The sequence below is a fragment of the Aegilops tauschii genome, chromosome 6, assembly GCF_002575655.3.
Source record: "Aegilops tauschii subsp. strangulata cultivar AL8/78 chromosome 6, Aet v6.0, whole genome shotgun sequence".
NCBI classification, from domain to species: domain Eukaryota; kingdom Viridiplantae; phylum Streptophyta; class Magnoliopsida; order Poales; family Poaceae; genus Aegilops; species Aegilops tauschii.
The window spans coordinates 344,105,465-344,113,130 of record NC_053040.3 but is presented as its reverse complement, the minus strand read 5'-3'; positions in this window follow the sequence as shown (position 1 = coordinate 344,113,130).

The following is a 7,666-nucleotide window of genomic DNA, read 5'->3' as shown; positions in this document are numbered from 1 at the left end:
GACCCCCTATCACCCACACTCACTTGGCGACGGTTCCAGATGCCGTCGCGGAAAGGGGCTAAAAACCGTTTGTTTAGCACCGGCGCGTACCAGTGAATGAGGATAATCCTCAAGTTACGGACCCAGTCCGTGTAGTTGCCACCATCATCTTTCAACTTAGCTTTCTCTAGGAACGCATTAAAATTCAAAGGAACGGTAGCGCGGGCCATTGATCTACAACAACATAGACATGCAAAATACTATCAGGTACTAAGTTCATGATAAATTAAAGTCCAGTTAACCATATTCATTAAGAACTCCCACTTAGATAGACATCCCTCTAGTCATCTAAATGATCACATGATCCATATCAACTAAACCATGTCCGATCATCACGTGAGACGGAGTAGCTTTCAATGGTGAACATCACTATGTTGATCATATCTACTATATGATTCACGCTCGACCTTTCGGTCTCAGTGTTACGAGGCCATATCTGCATATGCTAGGCTCGTCAAGTTAACCCGAGTATTATGCGTGTGCAAAACTGGCTTGCACCCGTTGTATGTGAACGTAGAGCTTATCACACCCGATCATCACGTGGTGTCTCAACACGACGAACTGTAGCAACAGTGCATACTCAGGGAGAACACTTATACCTTGAAATTTAGTGAGAGATCACCTTATAATGCTACCGCCGTACTAAGCAAAATAAGATGCATAAAAGATAAACATCACATGCAATCAAAATAAGTGATATGATATGGCCATCATCATCTTTTGCCTTTGATCTACATCTCCAAAGCACCGTCATGATCACCACCGCCACCAGCTTGACACCTTGATCTCCATCGTAGCATCGTTGTCGTCTCGCCAACTATTGCTTCACGACTATCGCTACCGCTTAGTCATAAAGTAAAGCAATTACATGGAGATTGCATTTCATACAATAAAGCGACAACCATAAGGCTCCTGCCAGTTGCCGATAACTTCTACAAAACATGATCATCTCATACAAGAATTTATATCTCATCACGTCTTGACCATATCACATCACAACAAGCCCTGCAAAAACAAGTTAGACGTCCTCTACTTTGTTGTTGCAAGTTTTACGTGGCTGCTATGGGCTTCCAGCAAGAACCATTCTTACCTACGCATCAAAACCACAATGATTTTTTGTCAAGTGTGCTGTTTTAACCTTCAACAAGGACCGGGCATAGTCAACCTCGATTCAACTAAAGTTGGAGAAACAGACACCCACTGGCCATCTGTGTGCGAAGCACGTCGGTAGAACCAGTATCATGAACGCGGTCATGTAATGTCGGTCTGGGGTGCTTCATCCAACAATACCGCCGAATCAAAGTAAGACATTGCTGGTAAGCAGTATGACTATTATCGCCCACAAATCTTTGTGTTCTACTCATGCATATAACATCTACGCATAGACCTAGCTCGGATGCCACTGTTGGGGAACGCAGTATTTCAAATTTTTTACCTACGATCACGCAAGATCTATCTAGGAGATGCATAACAACGAGCGGGGAGAGTGTGTCCACGTACCCTCGTAGACCGAAAGCGGAAGCGTTTAGTAACGCGGTTGACGTAGTCGAACGTCTTCGCGATCCAACCGATCCAAGCACCGAACGTATGGCACCTCCACGTTTAGCACACGTTTAGCTTGATGACGTCCCTCGATCTCTTGATCCACTTGAGGACGAAGGAGAGTCCGTCAGCACGATAGCGTGGCGATGATGATGATGAAGTTACCGGCGCAGGGCTTCGCCTAAGCACTACGACGATATGACCGAGGTGTGTAACTGTGGAGGGGGGCACCGCACACGGCTAAGACAATTGATCTTGTGTGTTTTAGGGTGCCCCCTGCCCTTGTATATAAAGGAGGGGAGGGGAGGCCGGCCGGCCCTTGTAGGGCCCGCCAGGAGAGAGGAGTCCTACTAGGACTCCAAGTCCTAGTAGGATTCCACCTGGAGGAAGGGGGAAGGAAGGGAGAGGGGGAAGGAAGGAAAGGTCAGCCCCTTGTGGCCCTTCTCTCTCCCCACTAAGGCCCATGAAGGCCCATTAGTTCCCCCGGGGGGTTCCGATAACCCTCCGGCACTCCGATATATATCCGGTACCTCCCGGAACTCATCCGGTGTCCGAATAACATCGTCCAATATATCAATCTTTATGTCTCAACCATTTTGAGACTCCTCGTCATGTCCGTGATCTCATCCGGGACTCCGAACAAACTTCGGTCATCAAATCACATAACTCATAATACAAATCGTCATCGAACGTTAAGCGTGTGGACCCTACGGGTTCGATAACTATGTAGACATGACCGAGACACATCTCCGGTCAATAACCAATAGCGGAACCTATATGCTCATATTGGCTCCTACATATTGTACGAAGATCTTTATCGGTCAAACCGCATAACAACATACGTTGTTCCCTTTGTTATCGGTATGTTACTTGCCCAAGATTCGATCGTCGGTATCATCATACCTGGTTCAATCTCGTTACCGGCAAGTCTCTTTACTCATTCCGTAATGCATCATCCCGCAACTAACTCATTAGTCACATTGCTTGAAAGACTTATAGTGATGAGCATTACCGAGAGGGCCCAAAGATACCTCTCCGATACACAGAGTGACAAATCCTAATCTCGATCTATGCCAACTCAACAAACACCATCGGAGACACCTGTAGAGCATCTTTATAATCACCCAGTTACGTTGTGACGTTTGATAGCACACTAAGTGTTCCTCCGGTATTCGGGAGTTGCATAATCTCATAGTTAGAGGAACATGTATAAGTCGTGAAGAAAGCAATAGCAATAAAACTAAACGATCATTAATGCTAAGCTAACGGATGGGTCGTGTCCATCACATGATTCTCTAATGATGTGATCCCGTTCATCAAATGACAACACATGTCTATGGTTAGGAAACTTAACCATCTTTGATTAACGAGCTAGTCAAGTAGAGGCATACTAGGGACACTCTGTTTGTCTATGTATTCACACATGTACTAAGTTTCCGGTTAATACAATTCTAGCATGGATAATAAACATTTATCATGATATAAGGAAATATAAATAACAACTTTATTATTGCCTCTAGGGCATATTTCCTTCAGTCTCTCACTTGCACTAGAGTCAATAATCTAGATCACATAGTAATTATTCTAACACCCATGGAGTCTTGGTGCTGATCATGTTTTGCTCGTGAGAGAGGCTTAGTCAACGGGTCTGCAACATTCAGATCCGTATGTATCTTGCAAATCTCTATGTCTCCCTCCTTGACTTGATCGCGAGTGGAATTGAAGCATCTCTTGATGTGTTTGGTTCTTTTGTGAAATCTCGATTCCTTCGCCAAGGCAATTGCTCCAGTATTGTCACAAAAGATTTTCATTGGACCCGATGCACTGGGTATTACACCTAGATCGAATATGAACTCCTTCATCCAGACTCCTTCATTTGCTGCTTCCGAAGTAGCTATGTACTCCGCTTCACACGTAGATCCCGCCACGACGCTCTATTTGGAACTACACCAACTGAGAGCTCCACCATTCAAAATAAATATGTATCCGGTTTGTGACTTAGAGTCATCCGGATCAGTGTCAAAGCTTGCATCGACGTAACCGTTTACGACGAGCTCTTTGTCACCTCCATAAATGAGAAACATATCCTTAGTCCTTTTCAGGTATTTCAGGATGTTCTTGACCGCTGTCCAGTGATCCACTCCTAGATTACTTTGGTACCTCCCTGCTAAACTAATAGCAAAGCACACATCAGGTCTGGTACACAACATTGCATACATGATGGAACCTATGGCTGAGGCATAGGGAATGACTTTCATTCTCTCTCTATCTTCTGCAGTGGTCGGGCATTGAGTCTGACTCAACTTCACACCTTGTAACAAGGCAAGAAGCCTTTCTTTGACTGATCCATAGGGAATTACTTGGCCGTTTGCAGTCTGGGGGCTGGATATGGTTGGACCTTTTAAAAGATCCAAGGACAAAAAGACTCACCTCTTGGTGGCGGTTGACAAGTTTACGAAGTGGGTTGAGGCAGAGCCGGTCAGCAAGTGTGACGCGGCAACGACGGTTCAATTCATCAAAAAGGTGATTTTCCATTTTGGCTACCCTCACAGCATCATAACTGATAATGGCACTAATCTGTCCAAGGGTACTATGAAAGAATTCTGTCGACGAGAACATATTCGTCTTGATATCTCATAAGTGGCTCACCCCCAGTCCAATGGTCAAGCTGAAAGAGCCAATCAAGAAATCTTGAGAGGCATAAAACCCCGGCTTATGGTCCCTTTGCAGAGGACGCCGAGTTGCTGGGTTGAGGGGTTGCCCTTAGTGCTTTGGAGTATCAATACTACCCCCAACAGAACCACGGGTTATACGCCTTTCTTCATGATTTATGGAGCAGAGGCGGTTCTTCCTAGTGACATCCGTCACGACTCGCACCGTGTGGCGGCTTACGTTAAAGCTGATAATGAAAAAGCACGTCAGGATGATCTTGACCTTCTTGATGAGGAGCGTGATCTTGTGGCGGCACGTTCAGCGATTTACCAGCAAGATTTGCGTCGTTATCATAGCCGCCGGGTTAAAACCCGGACCTTTCAAGAAGGTGACTTGGTGCTCCGGCTCATCCAGGATTAAACTGATATGCACAAATTATCCCCAACTTGGGAAGGGCCTTTTGTGGTCAGCAAAAATTTGAACAACGGGTCGTACTACCCCATTGATGTTCGAGACCACAAGGACTGACGCACGTCAGAGGAGGAGACCCGCCGGCCGTGGAACATTGCTCATCTTCGGCCTTATTACACCTGAGCCACCGGCTCTTGTGATGTACATACTTTTAATTACCAATGTATATATTATGATCAGTATAATAAAGCCAGCATCCCTGATAATTCAGGGCCTCTATCATTTCATTTCTGAGTATCCGAGTCTTTATTGTCACTTCATCAGATCACTTGGGGGCTTCTTGCTCATTAAGCATAGCTGTGACTACCCTCTTGATCCGGCTTGCACGCCTTGTTACAAATAACATGGGGGCTTTCTGCTCACTGAGCATAGCTATGACTACCCTTTAACCGGCTTATACGCCTTATTGCAGACGACTTGGGGTTTTTTCTACCTAAGTTAAAAGGTTGCCAAAGAGAACTTGCTACAATGTGCAGTTCAAACATAGGTAACCTACCTTGATGGTTTATTATAGGTCACTTGGTGGCTTCCTGTTCAATGAACATAGCTATATTTCCCTTTTGATCGGCTTGGATGCCAGGTGTATTCACCAAAAATCCGGGTTATCCTACCTTTGTATGTCTGCCACTCCGCCCAGGTAATCCTGGAATGGCCCGCTGTACTTTTGACAGTCAATCTTATAAAGACCCTGAACTTGTCAAAGTTAAAACGGCGATTGGTCATGTGAGGCCCGGCTTACAAGTTCGAATAAAGGATTAACTCCGTGGCTGGGCGGCCCTTGAACAGCACTTCATATTGAGGCTTGGAGGCCTATGAAGGTGTCGGCGTTCTAGGAACGGGGGGTCCCCAGACTTGCCTGCCTGTGGCCCACGGCGTGGCTGTGCTGCAGGCCTGTACGGCCCAACTTCATCAACGAGACATTCAAGACCCTCGCGAGGTGCCAAGCCTTGCGAGGCGGACGACGCAAGACCTCCTCAGGAGCGGCCTCACCAGGCTGCCTCGTGAGGAGCGGAGAAATCAAGGCAGGGCAAACCTCGCGAGGCTCTCGTGACGTGAGCCATGACGATCAAGGTCAGGCGGGCGCCAGCACGCGCAGCGTCCTTGTTTCCTCTTTGGTGCTAAGGAGGCAAGCACAGGCGCGGAGTACCGAGGCATCATGGAAAGGTTTCCATATCAGTGCAACGAGACCAAGACCAGCTGGACGGCAGGACGGAGGTCACCATGGAGCCCGAGGCGGCGTCATCACCAGAGTCTTTTGCAGACGAAGACCGCTTTTGTCAGGATAAGTTGTACTAGCTGTCCCCTTTCAAATTGGCCGCCGTTGTTGGCTCCCTTCCCGCTCAATATTTGGGGAGAGGACCAGGGCCTATATAAGTAGAACTAGCCATCATAGTGGAGGCAACTCATCTTGGACTGGATCTACACACCCACAAGTCTGCAGAGCACAATAACACCTCAACCTCAGGAGGCTGTTCTTCCCCTTGTACTGTTCATCATCAGCCCAAGAGGCAATCCACCACCACCACACTGGAGTAGGGTATTAAACCACAACGGTGGCCCGAACCAGTATAAATCTTGTGTCTTTCTGTTGCGAGTTCGTCGAGTTTGTCCGCGAGATCTTAGCGAGCTAGGGCGTAGATCGATAGGGAGGAAATCTCCGCGCACACCCCAGTGTTCGAACCTTAAGGGTTTTTCCGGAACCCGTGATCCGACATTTGGTGCGTCAGGTAGGGGTGCACCGGAGATTCCCTTCCGTCGTTCGCGTCCAGTTGCTCCATCGTCTCCATGGCGGACGCTCGCCGTGCTCGTGCCGAGCGTCGGGCCGCCCTGGCCACCCGCGTCGCTCGGACGACTCCCGTCGGTGGGCCACCTTGTCGTTCTCTGTCTCCTGCCGCCAACGCCGCCACCGGCCCGGCAGAGAACGAGCAGCAAGCGTCCTCGCTGCACCCCTTGGTGCGGCAGGACGGCCGCACCGCCACTCCATCGCTGACTCCTGCTGGTTCGTCGTCCCACGCTCGTCGCGCTCCCATGGACGCACGGGCCGCGCTCCTCATGGCGCACGAGCTCCTGCGCTACCGCCCGGTCGACGACCTCTACGAGGACTGGCTCGACCGCCTCACCAAGCTTGTCCGCGCCGCAGGAGGCTCCGCTGTGTTGTCCCTCTCTCCGCCGGGCCCACCGCCAGCTTTAGGCGATGCAGCTCACGGAGCGCCTCCACCAGCTCTGCCCCAAGATGGCGCCTTGGCGCCAAGGCGTGCGGCTCCGCGACGCGATCCGCCGCGTCTGGCGCCCGCGCGTGAAGAAGGAAGCTGCCAAGAAGTTCCTCGACCGCAAGAGAACGCTCCGCCACTCCTCGCCCTGCCGCGCTAGGATCGTCTGCCGCGGCAGGCCCCCGCGCCACTTGCCGTGGCGGCGCGTGGGCGCCAGGACCAAGCTCCGCCTCCGAACCTTCACCCCCAAGCTGCGTAGCGTCGCCTGACCGGGCAAGTTCAAACCAAATCGCCTCGACCCCGTGGAGTTCCTGCAGCTCTACGAGCTGAGCATCGAGGCGGCCAACGGCGACGAGAAAGTCAGGGAGAACTGGTTCCCTATGGCACTCAAAGATGGCGCCCGTTCGTGGCTCCTGAACCTGCCTCTAGGCTCAATCTCCTCCTGGGACGAGATGTGCGACCGCTTCATCACCAACTTCCAGGGCACTTGCGACCGCCCGCTGGCCGCGGGTGACCTGCGCCGCATCAAGCAGCAACCAGGAGAGACCCTCCAAAAGTACATCCAGCGCTTCAACAACACTCGCCTCAAGATCCCTAAGGTGACGGATGAGGCCATCATCTCCGTGTTCTCTGATGGCGTCCGCGACATCAAGATGAAGGAATAGCTCGCTATCCACGAGGAGCTGTGCACATCTCAGGAGCTGTTTAACCTGGCGACCAAGTGCGCAAGAGCTGAGGAAGGGCGCCTCTCC